Raw genomic sequence first — 21,588 nt, 5'->3', positions numbered from 1 at the left:
AACTAAAGATCAAGACATCCTTCTTCTCTGGTATGTTCTGACAGTGCTTTTCTCTCCTCTCTGGCAGCTAAGGGAAAGGAACCTGTACATACTTCTTTAGCCAGACCTAAGTGAAAACACACGGCTTGGATTGATCTTCAAATGTACTTTACTGAGGAATGTATCTGGGACACACAGCACACACTCAGACACACAGTCAGACACAAACTCACTTCATGTACACACACTTCAATAACACAACACAGGCATACATATGCCCTGTCATTGTCTTACACAGTGTGTTCAGACCAATAACAACACAAGTTTATCCTTGTTGCCTTTTAATAGTATGACCTTCCTGCTAAAGTCTAAACACACACTACAGTAAACAAACGGAAGAGTAATGATAACAAAGGAATGCTTAACCATAATTGCTATTATTACATGTCCACAGGGTAGAGTAGTATAAAGGAATCAGAATCACACACACATGATTCTTCCTCAAGCCACAGTACATTTTTCAGTGTCACCCCTCCCCCCGTATATACAGTGGAGGCATGTATTGAAAAGGACCTCACCAGTGCTATTGTATACATAGTCAGGAGCAAGATAAGTGAGGAAGAAAGAGAAGTTACTGTGTTGGTTTACAGGAGTGGCTTTTTACACTTCTGTAAAGACTACATACAGTGTAGTGTGTAGGCATTTAATTTGTTTCTATATATTCCCTTATTCTACTTTTACACAATTTATGTACCAATTTGGTTTCAGATAAGTGTGTTTTGGGGTTTCCATTTTCTTGATTCTTTATATTTTAATGTACAGTATTTGACGAGGCTAAACTGGGGAGTGGTGACGTGAATGCTAGTGAAGGGAAGTCTTCAGGCGTGGCTGGATGGCCTAAATGACCTTACCCTGCCCACATAAAACAACAGTCAAAGTGAAGAGTGTATGTGTGTGTGGGGGGGGGGGGGGGGGGGGGGGGGTTGCTTCCTCTGTCTTTGTGGGGACCTAAAATCCCCAAAAGGACAAGGGATTATTTTAAGTTTAGGGGTTAGGGTTACAATTATGGTTGGGGTAAGGAGTTAATGGTTAGGTTTCGGGTTAGGAGTTTTGTTTATAGTCTGGTTTACGGGTTAAGGTTAGGGTTAGGTTAAGGGATTAGGGAAATTTAGATTTTGAATGGAAATAAATGTTAGGTCCCCATGAGGAGAGAAGAACAAAACTTGTGTGTGTGATGACGCTCCCTCAATGTTCACAGGAAACCAGTGGGTTTTCCCCTTCCATTTTTAGGTGGCCAGAATAAATTGCCTACTATAACAACATGATGTTCAAAGTAATCCAATTGTCTTGGTTGGCTATCCACAGCAATGGAAATGGTCAGATATGTTTAAAAATCGCAACACCATAGCAAAGTTATGGAACACAATAGAGGTGAGCAGCCAAAAATAAATACAAAAGCCCACATAATGGGTGATACAAAGTAGGAAAACATACTAGGAGTGCAAACATGCCCAAACAAACAGAGCGGAACCATAGCCAGGAAATAGACTTATGTTACAAAGAGAGAATAAAAACCGTAAAACAATTATCAATCAACAAATATAAATGAATTATCCTGCCGATATTTTGTACTACTAGTATGTTTTGCCTTACTTTGACTCACGCACAGTCACTTTAGCTGTTCACAACTGGGTCATGTGTTGGATCTTCATAACGCCCTCCCACATCCAAGGACATCAGCAGCTAACTGAGGGTGACTGACTGATGCCTGATGGGAAATACTAGGGTAATATAGAGGGTAACCCCATTGTCTTAAGTGAGATCACGTCACTCCTACGAAATGCTCATCCCTCATCTGTCCTGTAGGATTCCCGAGCATCTGCCATTCAAAAATGAAAACATAGTTCCCTAATTTATGATATCACTACTATCCCATTGATTCTCTCTGAAATAGAAATTTAGCGAGCTAAATTATTACACGTTGTGACAGTGATTTAATCATATGCGATTATCAGAAAAAATAACAAATTATGTGCAAGTACATCGGCTGTCAGAAGTCTCAAGCTATTGCTCGCCTGAGGTAGAGTATCTCATGATAAGCTGTAGACCACAATACCTACCGAGAGAGTTTTCATCTTTATTCTTTGTAGCTGTTTACACACCAGCACAGTTAGAGCCTGGCACTAAGACAGCATTGAATGAGCTGTATTCCGCCATAAGCAAACAAGAAAACGCTCACCCAGAGGCGGCGCTCCTAGTAGCCAGGGACTTTAATGCAGAGAAACTAAAATCCTAAAATTAAAATTAAAACAAAAATGTTAGATAAACTAAAATCCTTGCTACCAAATTTCTATCAGCATGTTAAATGTGCAACCAGAGGTGAAAAAAAACTCTGGACAACCTTTACTCCACACACAGAGACGCATACAAAGCTCTCCCTCGACCTCCATTTGGCAAATCTGACCATAATTCTATCCTCCTGATTCCTGCTTACAAGAAAAAATTAAAGCAGGAAGCAACAGTGACTAGAGCAATAAAAAAGTTGTCAGAGGAAGCAGATGCTAAGCTACAGGACTGTTTTGCTAGCACAGACTGGAATATGTTCCGAGATTCCTCCGATGGCATTGAGGAGGACACCACATCAGTCATTGGCTTCATCAATAAGTGCATCGATGACGTCGTCCGCACAGTGACCGTAAGTACATACCCCAACCAGAAGCCATGGACTACAAGCAGCATCCGCACTGAGCTAAAGGCGAGAGCTGGCGCTTTCAAGGAGCGGGACTCTAATCCGGAAGCTTAAAGAAATCCCGCTATGCCCTTCGACGAACCATCAAACAGGCAAAGCATCATTACAGGACTAAGATCGAGTCATACTACACTGGCTCAGACGCTCATCGGATGTGGCAGGGCTTGCAAACTATTACAGACTACAAAGGGAAGCACAGCCGAGAGCTGCCCAGTGACACGAGCCTACCAGACGAGCAAAACAACTTCTGTGCTCGCTTCGAGGCAAATAACACTGAAACAGGTATGAGAGCACCAGCTGTTCTGGAAGACTGTGCAATCACGCTCTCCGCAGCCGACGTGAGTAAGACCTTTAAACAGGTCAACATTCACAAGGTCGCAGGGCCAGACGGATTACCATGACGTGTACTGCGAGCATGCGCTGACCAACTGGCAAGTGTCTTCACTGACATTTCCAACCTCTCCCTGTCCGAGTCTGTACTACCAGCATGTTTCAAGCAGACCACCATAGTCCCTGTGCCCAAGAACACTAAGGTAACCTGCCTAAATGACGACCGACCCGTAGCACTGGTCATGGCTCACATCAACACCATCATCCCAGAAACCCTAGACCCACTCCAATTTGCATATCGCCCCCAACAGATCCACAGATGATGCAATCTCTATTACAATCCACACTGCCCTTTCCCACCTGGACAAAAGGAACACCTATGTGAGAATGCTATTCATCGACTACAGCTCAGCGTTCAACACCATGTTGCCCACAAAGTTCATCAATAAGCTAAAGACCCTGGGACTAAACACCTCCCTCTGCAACTGAATCCTGGACTTCCTGACGGGCCGCCCCCGCCCCCCTGATCCTCAACACAGGGGCCCCTCAGGGGTGCATGCTCAGTCCCCTCCTGTACTCCCTGTTCACTCATGACTGCACGGCCAGGTACGACTCCGACACCATGATTAAATTTGCAGATGACACAACAGTGGTAGGCCTGATCACTGACAACAATGAGACAGCCTATAGGGAGGACGTCAGAGATCTGGCAGTGTGGTGCCAGGACAAAAACCTCTCTCTCAACGTGATCAAGACAGATGAGATGATTGTGGACTACAGGACAAAGAGGACCGAGCAAGCCCCAGAGGACCGAGCAAGCCCCCATTCTCATCGACGGGGCTGCAGTGGATTAGGTTGAGCTTCAAGTTCCTTGGTGTCCACATCACCAACAAACTAACATGGTCCATGCACACCAAGACAGTCGTGAAGAGGGCACGACAAAACCTATTCCCCCATTAGGAGACTGAAAAGATTTGGCATGGGTCCTCAGATCCTCAAAAGGTTCTACAGCTGCACCATCGAGAGCATCCTGACTGGTTGCATCACTGCCTGGTATGGCAACTGCTCGGCCTCCAACCGCAAGGCATTACAGAGGGTAGTGCGAACGGCCCAGTACATCACTGGGGCCAAGCGTCCTGCCATCCAGGACCTCTATACCAGGCGGTGTCAGAGGAGGGCCCTAAAAACATTCAAAGACTCCAGCCACCCTAGTCATAGACTGTTCTCTCTGCTACCGCACGGCAAGCGGTACCGGAGCACCAAGACTAGGTCCAAGAGGCTTCTAAACAGCTTCTACCCACAAGCCATAAGACTCCTGAACATCTAGTCAATTGGATACCCAGACTATTTGCAGTACCCCCCCCCCCCCCCTCTTTACACCACTGCTACTCTCTGTTGTTATCTATGCATAGTCACTTTAATAACTCTACCTACATGTGCATACTACCTCAACTAACCGGTGCACCCGCACATATGACTCTGTATCGGTACCCCCTTGTATATAGTCTCGCTATAGTTATTTTACTGCTGCTCTTTAATTACTTGTTACTCTTATCTCTTATTCTTATCTGTATTTTTTTCAAACTGCATTGTTGGTTAGGGGCTCGGAAGTAAGCATTTCACTGTAAGGTCTACAGCTGTTGTATTTGGCGCATGTGACTAATAAAATTTGATTTGATTAGCTGCTAAGCTAACTTGTTGTAGCTAGCTTACTGATATACCTAGCTAGGTAGCTCTACCTTACTGTAAACAGCTTGCTTGTATTGTAAAACTAAATGCATGCTTTTCAACCGTTCGCTGCCTGCACCCTCCCGCCCGACTAGCATCACTACTCTGGACTGTTCTGACTTAGAATATGTGGACAACTACAAATACCTAGGTGTCTGGCTATACTGTAAAATCTCATTCCAGACTCATATTAAACATCTCCAATCCAAAATTAAATCTAGAATCAGCTTTCTATTCCGCAACAAAGCCTCCTTCACTCACGCCGCCAAACATACCCTAGTAAAACTGACTGTCCTACCGATCCTCGACTTCGGCGGATGTAATTTACAAAATAGCCTCCAACACTCTACTCAGCAAACTGGATGCAGTCTATCACAGTGGCATCCGTTTTGTCACCAAAGCCCCATATACCACCCACCACTGTGACCTGTATGCTCTAATCGGCTGGCCCTCGCTACATAGTCGTTGCCAGACCAACTGGCTCCAGGTCATCTATAAGTCTTTGCTAGGTAAAGCTCCGCCTTATCTCAGCTCACTGGTCACGATAACAACACCCACCTGTAGCACGCGCTCCAGCAGGTATATCTCACTGGTCATCCCCAAAGCCAACACCTACTTTGGCCAGCTTTCCTTCCAGTTCTCTGCTGCCAATGACTGGAACGAATAGCAAAAGTCGCTGAAGCTAGAGACTGATATTTCCCTCACTAACTTTAAACATCAGCTATCCGAGCAGCTAACCGATCGCTGCAGCTGTACATAGCCCATCCAATCTACCTACCCCATTCCCATATTGTTTTTATTTACTTTTCTGCTCTTTTGCACACCAGTATTTCTACTTGCACATCATCATCTGCACATCTATCACTCTAGTGTTAATTTTGCTAAATTGTAATTACTTGCTACTATGGCTTATTTATTGCCTTACCTCCTCACGCCATTTGCACACACTGTATATAGACTTTCTTTTTTTCTATTTTGTTATTGACTGTACGCTTGTTTATTCCATGTGTACCTCTGTGTTGTTGTTTGTGTCGCACTGCTTTGCTTTATCTTGGCCAGGTCGCAGTTGTAAATGAGAACTTGTTCTCAACTAGCCTACCTGGTTAAATAAAGGTGAAATAAATAAATAAAATTTAAAAAATGGTTTAATTAGTCTCAAGTTGTAAACATGCTGCCACAAAAAGTAAGAGGGAATCAGTTCATAGATTTTGTAACGTTGGGTCAGCTGAGCGCAGCAGCAGCAGCGGATTCGTGAGGCTACTACACAGACTCACAGCAGAACAGGCAGCGCTTCTGCTTCATCAAAACAGATGAAAACTCAAAAAAATGTTAGCTACAATAGTAGCTAGCTTGCTTTTTGTGGATGTATTCAGCATTGTGTGTGCAGCACAAGCTAGCTGGTTGGTTGGTTAGCAGCATTCCATTCGTTTTATATGAAGCGTGACTAGCTCAGCCAGCAAGCTAATGTAATGTTGGACAAATTTAAGCTAGCTTTTCATTGTCAATCTTAAGAAATACTGTTCGTTTGTGGTTGTGGTTAGCTAGGTTAGGTAGGGGTAGAAGGGAGGTAAAGCTAACTGGCCAAGCAAGGGGAGCAGTGGTGGTGGTTAGGTAGAATTTATTTTTTATTTCACCTTTATTTAACCATGTAGGCTAGTTGAGAACAAGTTCTCATTTACAACTGCAACCTGGCCAAGATAAAGCAAAGCAGTGTGACACAGACAACAACACAGAGTTACACATGGAGTAAACAATAAACAAGCCAATAACACAGTAGAAAAAAAGAAAGTCTATATACAGTGTGTGCAAAAGGCATGAGGAGGTAGGCAATAAATAGGCCATAGGAGCGAATAATTACAATTTAGCAGATTAACACTGGAGTGATAAATGAGCACATGATGTGCAAGTAGAGATACTGGTGTGCAAAAGAGCAGAAAAGTAAATAAAATAAAAAACAGTATGGGGATGAGGTAGGTAGATTGGGTGGGCAATTTACAGATGGATGAATATGGATCATTATCTGAAATCCTTCCATTCTCAAAACCCGAAAGGCTTGGCTATTCAATTATTTCGAAACTAAATTGGAAACGGCGAGACCTTTTTTAAGCCCATAAGCATCGTGGCATATGGAATCTGCCTTCAAACCCAAACCCCTATTTACACCCGAGTCATGCATTTAATGGAAACTATGATTGACTGTGGTAACCCCATTACCTACATGTACTTATTCATAATGCTAAGCGCATTAGCACATAGATTACAGTACTTTAATGATTTACTTTCAGACATCTCATGGAGTGCTTTTCAATTGAGGAATGTACTGGGTACAGTAACACACTTTGACATACTGAATGGGTTTCTATCTTGATACTGTTTACGCTGTACATTTTTCATTTGAGTGCCGATTTAACACGACACAAATAAGCAACCTGGGAGTACTTTGGGGCTTGAAGAAACTGTCCACAAACACGTTAACAATCACCAAAGGGCTAACTTAGTCTTTTTTTGTTTGGCTTGATATTATTATCTTCTCTCACCTCACAACGAAACTATATCTATCCGCACTGTTTTTGTTTATCTTTCATGGATAATTTGGAAAATGATAGGCTTTCTATTTCGTGTTTTGTAAAATGATATCTTGAAAGGTTCATCTTTTCATTGTGAAGTCCCTAATTCATCTCGTCGTTAGTGCTAAAATTACATCACTCGCTTTGTCCAAACAACATCCACGAAACCCAGAAAGCCTCATCAAGGGAACAGTTAGTCGTGCCCACGAGCAAATACGAGAGAAGAAAAACCCGTCAGAATGAGCATTTCTTCCCCTTTCGTGATAATTGAATTAAAATGCGAGTGCGCATCGTTTTAGCTTTTAAATATAGCTTGGCCGCATCCTAACACACCTCTGTGTGCTGCAATTAGCGACTCGAGTTAGTGTAGGCTGAGGTGAAGTGTTGCTAGAGGCAAAAACACACTAGCTGTGTGGAGTAGCAGCAGGAGCAGACACAACAACAGTCCACACGATGGAGGCTTGAGTAGTTAGCTAGCACACTCAGCTGCAAGAGGGAGAAGTGGGTTACGGTTAGCCTTATGCTAGCTCACTAATGGCTTACACAGGTTTTCGTGTCCTGCTCCATGGACCTACTGGGCTAACCCTGAGCGACCTCCAACTTCACTGTCTCCATCCATCTCTCCCTGGCCGGCTGCTTACGTGCCAACGAAGTCTCCCTGAGTCATTGATGCAAGGCGGAAATACTGAGAGGGTCCTGATTTATGAGGAGATTGTGTGTGTGTTTTTTCATGTGTCCCCCCTTCCAGAATCTAGTCTCATACGGTGTCACATGTGAATACCCTTGACTTGCCTGTGCTGGGGGAGAAAGAGAATGAGTGAGATGGATAGAAATAGAGAGACAGACAAAGAGGAAAAGGGGAAGAGGGCCACGCTTGAGGATACACTTGACCCGTCCCTTGAACAACTGCTATGTGTGGCACGGCACAAACAATAATCTGGAATTATTACATAAACAAACAAACATTGGCTTTTGATTCACTTTTTTTTACTCTCCGTGATCTCGTCTGACCACACTTGGCTAGCTGCTATTTCATGCGGTCTATGGTACCTAACCCTGAAAGAAATGAATGGGGGCCTGGACGCTATAATGACCTGTCTCATTAACAGTCACACCGCCTGCCAAAAACACACCATCTGCCTGGATTGTGTAACGTCCCATGTGTTCGGGGCACAGACTGGGTGCATTCGGGTTCCCACAAGGAGTGTGTGTATGTGTGTGACTTTATCTGAATGAGTGTGGACAGTCTAGGCCACACACACCTTTTCTACAACGTCAGGAAAGAGATATTGTCCAGTGCAACCCTTCACATCTGGTTTTGGTCACCATCATTTAGGCTGCTGCACAATAATAATAACCAAAGAATCTTAAAACACAGATGTCTGTGATAGTAAGGTGCTCTGGTATTTCGCCATGCCTCCAATCTCCCATTTTTTCCCTCTGCTTTCTCTTTGACATCGAATGTCAGGAGAACATCTGGTAGAGGTGCAACAGAACTGGAGCGTTTGTGGGGGAAATCCAAGCAAAGCCTTCACTGAACATGCCCCATTTTGTAGGGTACTAAAGGCTAAATGTACTTCCTTTTTAGCCCGTCTGAAGGTTATTTTCTCGTTCTGAACCTACTTGGTAGGTTCTAATGATGTGGTTAGGTTGATACATGACTATGTAGTATCGTAGTATCAGTGTTGAACAGATGTACATTTACAGTAAATGTCATGAACAGAGGTTAAATAGGCTTAATTGAATGGTTCGCAGTAAGTCATGTATATTATAGATTAAGTCTCTCACCCAGATACTTCAGGTTGAACCAAACCAATGCCGTACAGGCCAAAATCTGGCAACCAAATACAGCTCTACTGTATATCGTCAAAGGGGGCGGAAATGAAGATCTGGCAAAACTGGGACCATGTGGATTTCATGACACTAACACACACACACACACACACACACACACACACACACACACACACACACACACACACACACACACACACACACACACACACACACACACACACGCACACACGCACACACGCACACACGCACACACACACAAACAGCATGGGTGACATGAGCAGAAACAATAGTCATCGCATTCTATCCATGGTCTGAAACAGGGTCACCATTGAGCACTTTGAACAGAACTACATTCCAGCGGACAGATCTACGGAAAGTTATTCCCTTTTAATCTCCCCAGTCCACTCGCTAAGCACGTTCTCACTGAAACCTCTTACTCCTCTCTCACCTTGTACTTAGTGTACTCAACAAACAAACTTTGTAAGAGAATTCAGAGAGGGCGATACAATCAATGGTACTACATTTTAAAGTCAGAAAAATAGAGACGAGGTGGCTCTGTGTGGAGATTTAACACTGTTCCTAAATCAGCCACCATGCTCAAGTTAAATAACAGCATCATTTGAGTGTTCAATCAAAAGATAGAGTACAGTGTTCAAGGGCTACAGTGTTTATACTGTGCCTTGAGACTTGATTGAATGTTTGACATGGATTCCTTTCCAGGTTTTTAAATGGTAAAACATCCACGAACTGAACACTGGAGACTCTGCTGTCCTCAAGGAGTGTGCTGTAGGGACAGATGGTATATATTTATGTATTATTATCTGTTTGTGGCAGTAATGAATTTTTACAGGTATTCTCTATTTCAAATCATTTCTGGGGTCTCGAAGAAATTCTTCCACGACATTCTGTCTGATCCTAATCTGCCAGTAAAAGTCTTTGTGGCTTGGTTGCGAGGTAGGAGCACTGGTGGATGCCGTATATACTAAAATTGTTACCGGGAGAGTGCAGCGCACCTTCCCATCCCGGTGCCACAGGATGTCTCAAAGCCCCACAACAGCAGCCTCCAGCTTCCTGCAGCTCTAGTAAAAGAGCTATTTGTGGTTCGGTACTTGAAAAAGAAACCCAGTGCGGTGTGTGCCTCTCTAAGACGACCACAAACTTTGAGAGGAAAGGCTAACGGTTTCTTATGGTTTGCAGAGTGAGGCATTTTAGCCGTTTGCTCCTAAAGAAGTGGTTTGGGGCGATAGGACAAGACCCCTGGATGGAGTGGGTACTACTCCAGATCTGTCGACTACTCCTCTTTTTGGTCTCTTTTGTCTACTTTCATGACAGTGCAACACAGCAGGGCTTCAGCTGACTCATTTTGAAGCCACGGAGATCAAGCAGAGTGCATAAGCCAAAGGAGGGCAATGATTTGTGAGTGGCAGAGAAAATCTGGACTTCACAGTGAAATGTTGATTCAGTATTACTTCATGATGGTGCTGGTTAAATTGTACTGTACTTCAAATAGGTACAGTAAGGAATTAAAACCTGTAGTGGGATTTCCAGGGTAAGTCAACAACATTCCTCTCGCAGCTAGCCTAAGGTTTTTTTCCCTCTCGCTATAAACATTTTATTGAACGCACAAAATCAGCTTTACATTCTTGGAAAGCAAGAAGACTGTGTTTTTTTTATTTATCCCAGACACCGTGATTTTGACCGGCCAAAAGCCATTGCGCATTTATGGGATACTTGCATGCACCAGCAAAATCAAGAGAAGTGATAGGAAAGGTCTATATAATGTAATACAGCTTCGGAGTATGGCAAGAGAGAGGAAAAAGGGAGAGAGATAGCCTTTCGCTGACGGCTATGAATTTTGTAAGACCATCATTTCAACTTGTGTAAGACTTCAACAAACACATTTGGGGGGGGGGGGGGGGTCTGGCAGCCAGTGCTCTTGTATAAAAAGCTGCCTTTCTTATATTTATTTGTGTTTTTTAACATTTACTTAAATAGGCAAGACAGTTAAGAACAAATTCTTAATTGCAATGACGGCCTACCAAAAGGCAAAAGGCCTCCTGTTGGTACGGGGGATGGGATTAAAAATGTAAATAAATTATATAAAAATATAGGACAAGACACGAGACAACACAACACTACATAAAGAGAGACCTAAGACAACAACACAGCATGGCAGCAACACAACATGACAACAACATGTTCGAAACACAACATGGCAGCAGCACAACATGGCAGCAGCACAACATGGTAGCAGCACAAAACAGGGTACAACATGATTGGGCACAGACAACAGCACAAAGAGCAAGAAGGTAGAGACAACAATACATCACGCAAAGCAGCCACAACTGTCAGTAAGAGTGTGCATGATTGAGTCTTTGAATGAAGAGATTGAGATAAAACTGTCCAGTTTGAGTGTTTGTTGCAGCTCGTTCCAGTCGCTAGCTGCAGCAAACTGAAAAGACGAGCGACCCAGGGATGTGTGTGCTTTGGGGACCTTTAAGAGAATGTGACTGGCAGAACGGGTGTTGTATGTGGAGGATGAGGGCTGCAGTAGATATCTCAGATAGGGGGGAGTGAGGCCAAAGAGGGTTTTATAAATATGCATCAACCAGTGGGTCTTCGGACAGGTATACAGAGATAACCAGTTTAACAGAAGAGTATAGAGTGCAGTGATGTGTCCTATAAGGAGCATTGGTGGCAAATCTGATGGCCGAACGGTAAAGAACATCTAGCCGCTTGAGAGCACCCTTACCTGCCGATCTATAAATTACGTCTCCGTAATCTAGCATGGGTAGGATGGTCATCTGAATCAGGGTTAGTTTGGCAGCTGTGGTGAAAAAGGAGCGATTACGATAGAGGAAACCATGTCTAGATTTAACTTTAGCCTGCAGCTTTGATATGTGCTGAGAGAAGGACAGTGTACCGTCTAGCCATACTCCCAAGTACTTGTATGAGGTGACTACCTCAAGCTCTAAACCCTCAGAGGTAGTAATCACACCTGTGGGGAGAGGGGCATTCTTCTTACCAAACCACATGACCTTTGTTTTAGAGATGTTCAGAACAAGGTTCGAAGGTATTCAGACCCCTTGACTTTTTCCACATTTTGTTGCGTTACAGCCTTATTCTAAAATGTATTAAATTAAATGTTTTCCTCATCAATCTACACACAATACCCCATTATGACAAAGAGAAAACAGTTTTTTAAATAATTGTTGCTCATTTATGAAAAATAAAAAACATAAATACCTTATTTACATAAGTATTCAGACCCTTTGTTATAAGACTCGAAATTGAGCTCAGGTGCATCCTGTTTCCATTGATCATCTTTGAGATGTTTCTACAACTTGATTGGAGTCCACCTGTGGTAAATTCAATTGATTGGACGTGATTTGAAAAGGAACACACCTGTCTATATAAGGTCCCACAGTTGACAGTGCATGTCAGGGCAAAACCCAAGCCAGTGGCCTAAATGGAAGAAGTTTGAAACTTACCAAGCACCTTCAAATAGGTGACCAAGAACCCAATGGTCACTCTGGCAGAGCTTCATAGTTCCTCTGTGGAGATGTGAGAACCTTCCAGAAGGACAACCATCTCTGCAGCACTCCACCAATCAGACCTTTATTGTAGAGTGGCAGACAGAAGCCACTCCTCAGTAAAAGGCGCATGACAGCCCACTTGGAGTTTGCCAAAAGGCACCTAAAGGACTCTCAGACTATGAGAAACAAGATTCTCTGGTCTGATGAAACCAAGATTGAACTCTTTGGCCTGAATGCCAAGCGTCATGTCTGGAGGAAACCTGGCACCATCCCTATGGTGAAGCATGGGATGGCATCATACTATGGGGATGTTTTTCAGTGGCAGGGACTGGGAGTCTAGTCAGGATCGAGGGAAAGATGAACGGAGCAAAGTACAGAGAGATCCTTGATGAAAACCTGCTCCAGAGTGCTCAGGACCTCAGAAACTCCCCAAATACAGGTGTGCCAAGCTTGTAGTGTCATACCCAAGAAGACTCGAAGCTGTAATCGCTGCCAAAGGTCCTTCAAATACTACAGTGAGGGAAAAAAGTATTTGATCCCCTGCTGATTTTGTACGTTTGCCCACTGACAAATAAATGATCAGTCTATAATTTTAATGGTAGTTTTATTTGAACAGTGAGAGACAGAATTACAACAAAAGAATCCAGATAAACACATGACAAAAATGTTATAAATTGATTTGCATTTTAATGAGGGAAATAAGTATTTGACCACTCTGCAAAACATGACTTAGTACTTGGTGGCAAAACCCTTGTTGGCAATTTTCTGTGCCGTTTCTCTAGAGATATTTCTCTCTGGGACATATTGTACAACTCACCATAGTTAAGCGGGTGTGGCCCAGCTGGGCTACAGCATTCCCCTATGGAACAAGGGCAGGACTGACGGGCTGGTGCCCAACTGGAGGGCAGGCTGTGGGGAGTGAGAGAGGGATGAAAGGAGCTGTTGTCTGGGGGCTAAGTCCCCGCTGATGGAGGATAAAGAAAGCATAACGACAGAGGGATGACGAAAGAGGGATAGAGGATTTCTCATGTTCTCAGAAACATCATTGACGGAGTCGCACACATATGGTCAGACACAGACACTAAGTTTCATACATTACATTTTCTCTCAATTAAAGATTGGGCTTGCTTCATTTAAACAAGATTTGGGGCAATCTTACCAAGATGGAAGACAGTGTTAAGTTGACAAGCAGAATCACTGCTTGGCTGGAACAAAAGCCTGCATCCACCACACAGGTTACGAGGTTAAGCTTTCCCACCCGATTTAAACCATCCACCCAAAATAAATGGTCTAAAACAGTAGCTAAAAAAGAAAGGAAATATAAACTAGGGCCGAAAGTTTAGGGTAAGTATTTCCCTTTCACCATGTCATGGAGGTCACAGTACATATGGAGATGTTTTGTTGTTGTCTTGTGACCAAAACAGCCTAACCATGTATTATGGTGCAGACCATAAATGTGACTTAATCTAAATATGTCTCTGAAGAAAAAGGAGTCAGTCATTCTATTTCGAGAGGGCCGTTGGAGCTAGATGATGCGGTGGGCCGTTCTGATGAGCTCGAATGGCTGTGGCGAGCCGCCACTGTTTACATAGCGAACGACAGGATTTTTAATCTTACATGTCATTGGGATTCACTAAGGCCCGGGAGACAATACGGGAACAAAACAGAGGCACATTTAAACGTAAGGCTTTTCTTTGTCTAGAGACCCAATAAGAGAGCATGAATTGAAGCGATGTCCGTTTGCCAATATTCAAGCAGGACAGATTCCCCCATGTCAAAATGAGTTACTAACTGTGGCCAGTGACCCGCTTAACTGAAGTATTTTTATTGTAAAGTGTTTCCAGCCCTGGTTATTGTTTTGTCTTTGTATACCGCATAACATAATCAAGAGGAGATGCTATCTAGATAATAATACAGTATCAGGGTATGTGCAGGTTCCATGAAGTTGAATTTAAGACATTTTTATGCCACTTGAAATGTGATTTAATACTAATTTTGAGGGTTGCATGTTGTGGTGGCAGAATTTCCACAACAGCGTGCCACACAACTGTTAATTTTCCCCTCCAGAAATGAGCCCATGTTGGCAAAAAGTCGTATTTTTAGGGCTGGCTCTTTCACCAAGAGCTATAGCCTACATGGTTCATATTGTCAGGCAGGTGTGCTATTTTAGCAATGAGCATTCTCCTGTAGCCTAACGGATGTAGTAGCATAGTGGCTAGGCTAAAGATGGCTGAAGCATGGGGTTGCCCAACTGCATTTGTTTAGGCTGATCATTAGCTAGATCACAAACGCTAAGTGTTCCAAATTTTGGCTTCAATACCAATACTATACTGAACAAAAATATAAAACGCAAAATGCAACAATTTCACCGTTCATATAAGGAAATCAGTCAATTGAAATTAATTAATTAGGCCCTAATCTATGGACGTCACATGATGGGCAGGGGCGCAGCCAAGGGTTGGCCTGGGAGGGCATAGACCCACCCACTGGGGAGCCAGGTTTAGCCAATCAGAATGAGTTTTTCCCCACAAAAGGACTTTACAGAAATACTCCTCAGTTTCATTAGCTGTCCGGGTGGCTAAGATCAGATTATCCCGCAGGTGAAGAAACCGGATGTGGAGGTCCTGGGCTGGTGTGGTTCCACGTGGTCTGCGGTTGTGAGGTTGGTTGGACTTACTGCCAAATTCTCTAAAATGACATTGGAGGAGGCTTATGGTAGAAAAATGTACATTAAATTCTCAGTGGACATTCCTGCAGTCAGCATGCCAATTGCACACTCCCTCAAAACTTGAGGAATCTGTGGCATTGCGTTGTTTGACAAAACTGCACATTTTAGAGTGGCATTTTAATGTCCCCAGCACAACGTATACTTGTGTTTGTTTCTATATATTGTTTCTTTTTTTGGTACATTTACCCCTTTTTAGTTCCAACCGCCGTATCTTTGTGAGACGCAGAGTAGGTGAACGGATGATCTCCACATATGTGGTTCCCACCATGAAGCATGGAGGAGGAGGTGTGATGGTGCTTTGCTGGTGACACTGTCAGTGATTTATTTAGAATTCAAAGCACACGTAACCAGCATGGCTACCACAGCATTCTGCAGCGATACGCCATCCCATCTGGTTAGTGGGACAATCATTATTTTTTCAACAGGACAATGACCCAAAACACACTTCCAGGCTGTGTAACGGCTATTTGACCAAGAAGGAGAGTGACGGAGTGCTGCATCAGATGACCTGGCCTCCAGAATCACCCGACCTAAACCCAATTGAGATGGTTTGGGATGAGTTGGACCGCAGAGTGAAGGAAAAGCAGCCAACAAGTGCTCAATATATGTGGGACCTCCTTCAAGACTGTTGGAAAACCCTTCCAGGTGAAGCTGGTTGAGAGAATGTCAAGAGTGTGCAAAGCTGTCATCAAGGCAAAGGGTGGCTACTTTGAAGAATCTCAAATATAAAATAGATTTTGATTTGTTTAACACTTTTTCGGTTACTAAATGATTCCATATGTGTTATTTCATAGTTTTGATGTCTTCACTATTATTCTACAATGCAGAAAATAGTAAAAAATAAAGAAAAACCCTGGAATGAGTAGGTGCGTCCAAACTTAGGACTAGTACTGTATGTAAATGTAATATTTCAGTTTTTTATTATTATTACAAATTAGCAAAAATTTCGAAAAACGTATTGCTTTGTCATTATGGGGTATTGTGAACAGATTGATTGGGGGAGGGGAAACTATTTGAATCAAATTTAGAATAAGGCCTGTAACGTCACCAAATGTGGAAAAAGTCAAGGGATCTGAATACTTTCCGAATGCATTGAATGTATATAATGGTGTGAAATGGACAGTATATGAAGAGAAAAGCTGTGTACAGCAAAGGAAAGGTGTGTACAACAGTATATAGGATGAGCCTTGATTAGATTACAGTATATACAGTTGAAGTCGGAAGTTTACATCCACTTAGGTTGGAGTCATTAAAACTAGTTTTTCAACCACTCCACAAATTTCTTGTTAACAAACTATAGTTTTGGCAAGTCAGTTAGGACATCTACTTTGTGCATGACACAAGTCATTTTCCAACAATTGTTAACAGACAGATTATTTCACTTATAATTCACTGTATCACAATTACAGTGGGTCAGAAGTTTACATACACTAAGTTGACTGTGCCTTTAAACAGCTTGGAAAATTCCAGGAAATTATGTCATGGCTTTAGAAGCTTCTGATAGGCTAATTGACATCATTTGAGTCAATTGGAGGTGTACCTGTGGATGTATTTCAAGGCTTACCTTCAAACTCAGGACCTCTTTGCTTGACATCATGGGAAAATCAAAAGAAATCAGCCAAGACCTCAGAAAAAAATTGTTTGACCTCCACAAGTCTGGTTCATTCTTGGGAGCAATTTCCAAATGCCTGAAGGTACCACGTTCATCTGTACAGACAATAGTACACAAGTATAAACACCATGGGACCACGCATCCGTCATACCGCTCAGGAAGGAGACCCGTTCTGTCTCCTAGAGATTAACGTACTTTGGTGTGAAAAGTGAATATCAATCCCAGAACAACAGCAAAAGACCCTGTGAAGATGCTGGAGGAAACAGGTACAAAAGTATCTATATCCACAGTAAAACGAGTCCTATATTGACATAACCTGAAAGGCTGCTCAGCAAGGAAGAAGCCTCTCCTCCAAAATCGCCATAAAAAAGCGACTACGGATTGCTACTGCACATGGGGATAAAGATCGTACTACTGTCCTCTGGTCTGATGTAACAAAAATAGAATTGTTTGGCCATAATGACCATCGTTATTTTTGGAGGAAAAAGGGGGATGCTTCCAAGCCGAAGAACACCATCCCAACCATGAAGCACAGGGGTGGCAGCATCATGTTGTGGGGGTGCTTTGCTGCAGGATGGACTGGTGCACTTCACAAAATAGATAGCATCATGAGGTAGCAAAATTATGTGGATATATTGAAGGAACATCTCAAGACATCAGTCAGGAAGTTAAAGCTTGGTCGCAAATGGTTCTTCCAAATGGACAATGACCCCAAGCATACTTCCAAAGTTGTGGCAATATTGGAGTGGCCATCACAAAGCCCTGACCTCAATCCTATAGAAAATTTGTGGGCAGAACTGAAAAAGCGTGTGCGAGCAAGGAGGACTACAAGCCTGACTCAGTTACACCAGCTCTGTCAGAGGAATGGGCCAAAATACACCCAACTTACTGTGGGAAGCTTTTGGAAGGTTACCCGAAACATTTGACCAAAGTTAAACAATTTAAAGGCAATGCTACCAAATACTAATTGAGTGTATGTAAACTTCTGACCCACTGGGAATATGATGAAAGAAATAAAAGCTGAAATAAATCATTCTCTCAACTATTATTCTGACATTTCACACTCTTAAAATAAAGTGGTGATCCTAATTGACCTAAGACAGGGAATTTTTACTAGTACTAAATGTTAGGAATTGTGGAAAAACTGAGTTTAAATGCAAATGGCTAAGGTGTATGTAAACTTCCGACTTCAACTGTACATGTGAAGTGGGTAAAACAGTATATAAACATTATTAAAGTGACCAGTGTTCAATGACTATGTACATAGGGTAGCAGTCTCTAAGGTGCAGGGTAGAGAACCGGGTGGTAGCCGGCTAGTTACAGTGACTAAGGTTCAGGGCAAGGGACTGGGCGGAGGCAGGCTACTGGTGACTATTTAACAGCCGGATGGCCTGGAGATGGAATCTGTTTTTCAGTCTCTCATCCCAGCTTTGATGCACCTGTACTGTCTCCGCCTTCTAGATGGTAGTGGGGAGAACAGGCCATAGCTCAGGTGGCTGAGGTCCTTGATGATCTTCTTGGCCTTCCTGTGACACCGGGTGCTGTAGATGGCCCAAAGGGCAAGCAGTGTGACCCCGGTGATGTGTTGGGCTGACAGCCCCACCCTCTGTAGAGCCCTGCGGTTGCGGACAGTGCAATTGCCGTGCCAGGCGGTGATACAGCTCTCAATGGTGTATCTGTAGAAGTTTGTAAGGGTCTTAGGGGCCAAGCCAAATTTCTTCAGCCTCCAGAGGTTGAGGAGGCACTGTTGCACCTTCTTCACCATACTATCTGTGTGAAGGGACCATTTCATTTGATGTGCACGCCGAGGAACTTAAAGCTTTTCACCCTCACCACGTCGATGTGGATGGGTGGTGCGCTCTCTGCTGTCTCCTGAAGTCCACGATCAGCTCCTTTGCTTTGTTCACGTTGAGGGAGAGGTTATTTTCCTGGCACCACTCCGCCAGGGTCCTCACCTCCTCCCTGTAGGCTTTCTCATCGTAGTTGGTAATCATGTCTACCACTGTTCATCAGCCAACTTGATGTTTGAGTTGGAGACGTGCGTGGCTACACAGTCATGGGTGAACAGGGAGTACAGGAGGGGGAGCACCCACCCTTGTGAGGTAGGTGTTGTTGCCTACCTTCATCACCTGGGGTCAGCCCGTCAGAAAGTCCAGGACCCAGTTGGCAACGGCCCGACTCGCACTGGCACACGATGTGCGCACACATGTGGATAGCTCTCTTACATTTTGAGTGTGCCTCGAGTATTATTTGATGTTAAATTGTTTATATTTATTTGCCGTGGTGGCAACAATTAAGTAACAGCACAATATAACGGAAACACTGTAGTCATCTCCGTCACATTTTTTAAGACCTTCAAAAAACTGAATTTAAAGGGATACTTCGGGATTTTGCTAATGATGCCGTTTATCATTTCCCTAGAGTAAGGAAGTTAGAGGTAGTTTCTCCAGCCAATGATAACTAGTGTTAGCTAGTAGATACCTATAGACGTCCAGTCATTGTGCTAATGCTAGTTAGCATTGGCTCGCAAGACCACCTCTAACTTCCTTCATACCGGACACAGAGACATAAAAATGGTACCCACTAGTTCACCTGACTCTGGTGTCCTTAATCATCCCTTTAAGACATTTCAAGACTTTTTAAGGGCCCCCTGAGTATAGATAGAATAAAATACGGCCGGTATTTAAATCAATTGGAGATCAGGATAGTGCCTTTAGAAGTGTCCCATGGCATTACTCTGTTTAGTTCTGAAAGCACACCTGACTGAGAAGACATGCATTCACTGCAACCAGATTGACTAATTCTATTCAAGTGTCAAGTCCCTTCATCCTGAATCCCACTGCAGTGCAAAACAAACGCACTTCTGGAAGCACTATTTGGAAAGGTACTTACTGCAATCGATTGAATATTGGTCTAAAATAATTCTAAAACAAAAAGTGGAGAAAAAGATCAACATTGTGAGGGCATTATTACCTGTCTATTTCAGTTCTGGATTTCGGTCAGTTGGGGGACTTCAAAGCCCAGAGACCTGGAAACAGAGAACAAACAGGAATCATGATAGTCCTGATCGAAGGTAGGCTAATAACTGAACAGGTGAGTTACTGCACTGCAAATTTTGCCCTAGATGATACAACGTGGATTTTGTAAGCCATAGTGATATTTTTGGTTGCATGTAAAGCTTCATTAGTAGAATGCTCGAGAATCCAATTCTCTCCCATTCTCCCAAATATATCACTTTCTTGCAGATACTCTCTCCCGTTCCCACTCTCTTGTTTAAATGCACAGGCCTACAGTTTTGGAAAGTGGAAATAAAGTGAGGAGGAGAAAGAATAGAAAAAGAAAGAAGAGAGGACAGTCTTGCGACAGCCACATTTGGGAACTTTTCCTGTTGAGAGTCTATTGCTGCCATTCTACTGTTTCTCACTATCATCTCTCAATAACAGCATATCCACACAAGTCAATTTCACTGGAGGTGTTGTGAATGAATAAATATCTGCTGTGTGTGTGTGTGTGTGTGTGTGTGTGTGTGTGTGTGTGTGTGTGTGTGTGTGTGTGTTACAAACTGCTTTCAACAATGACATTTCCTTTGGGAAAGTGACTTATTGTCTAATCCATTTTAAAGTTTTGTTCCAAGACCTAGTAAGGTCTGAAATGCTTTGCCATTGTGTTTTAGCTAGCTATGAGTTAGTCATATCACTGGTAATGTTAGGTATGTATAGGCTAGCTAAACAGATACAAGTCAGTCTCGATAGGATGAAATATATGCGAAAGAAGTCAGAGAGCTACAACAAGCCAACTAGCTAGCTACTGTAGCTTGATGTTAAGCAAAAAAGTTATAAATCAAAAATAATGCGGGAATCAGACCCGGGGCAGGGCGAGACGGTGACAGATCTAGTGCAAGCTAACATTAGCCATAATTAATTTCCGAGCTGCACAAAATGCCAACAAACAATATCAGAAAGCTAGCTAGCTAGCAAGCAAACGACATTTAAAATGTTGTCAAAGTAACGTTAGTTAGCTAGCTGGCTTGAAAGCTGTCTTAAACAATCTTACCTTGTCCAAACGTCAACTTGGCTTTAACAAATATGATTGAGGAACTCCGATTTACTGTCATATTTTGGTTTTCAACAAAGTCCCATTTACAACCAAATGTCTTCTTACCATAAAGTTGATTAAATCAATTTCTATATTCGAACAACTAGCTATTTAAGTGTTAAAAAACGCGGGATTGCCAGCTGGGTGGATAGAAACTGTGTCCCAAAATACTCGCACGTTGGTTATTTTTCTTTTCCAGCTTCAAAGCCTTGCTCCACATCTGGCTCACGTTGGGAAAGCATGCTACTGGCTACACAGCTGGCTAAATTCTGATTCCCCACGACGGTCCGTGCGCCTTCGAACGGCTTAAAAAAAGTGTTTCTCTTCAAACAAATTAGATTTGTCCCGTCAACGTATAACAAGCAAGTGACATATAGTCACACAATTTATATTTCACAAAGTTTATATTTCAATTACAAATTGTCGACGTTTTCAAAAGGAGCAATCGTGACCAATGCCTCCGAGAG

At 43.0% G+C, this 21,588-nt stretch overlaps 1 protein-coding gene across 1 annotated transcript in view; it reads right to left on the bottom strand.

The window, feature by feature from the left end:
- Positions 1 to 21,588, bottom strand: part of LOC129855372 (gap junction gamma-1 protein-like) — a 50,898-nt gene extending 29,310 nt beyond the window's left edge. Inside the window, exons 1-2 of the mRNA XM_055922954.1 lie at positions 21,080 to 21,588; positions 20,000 to 20,054 (exon numbers count right to left, since the gene is read on the bottom strand). The gene's annotated coding sequence lies outside the window, so the exon portion shown is untranslated. The remainder of the gene's footprint in view (positions 1 to 19,999; positions 20,055 to 21,079) is intronic.

Source organism: Salvelinus fontinalis, chromosome 1 (assembly GCF_029448725.1).
Source record: "Salvelinus fontinalis isolate EN_2023a chromosome 1, ASM2944872v1, whole genome shotgun sequence".
Taxonomy (NCBI): domain Eukaryota; kingdom Metazoa; phylum Chordata; class Actinopteri; order Salmoniformes; family Salmonidae; genus Salvelinus; species Salvelinus fontinalis.
This window is presented reverse-complemented; position numbering and strand designations above follow the sequence as displayed.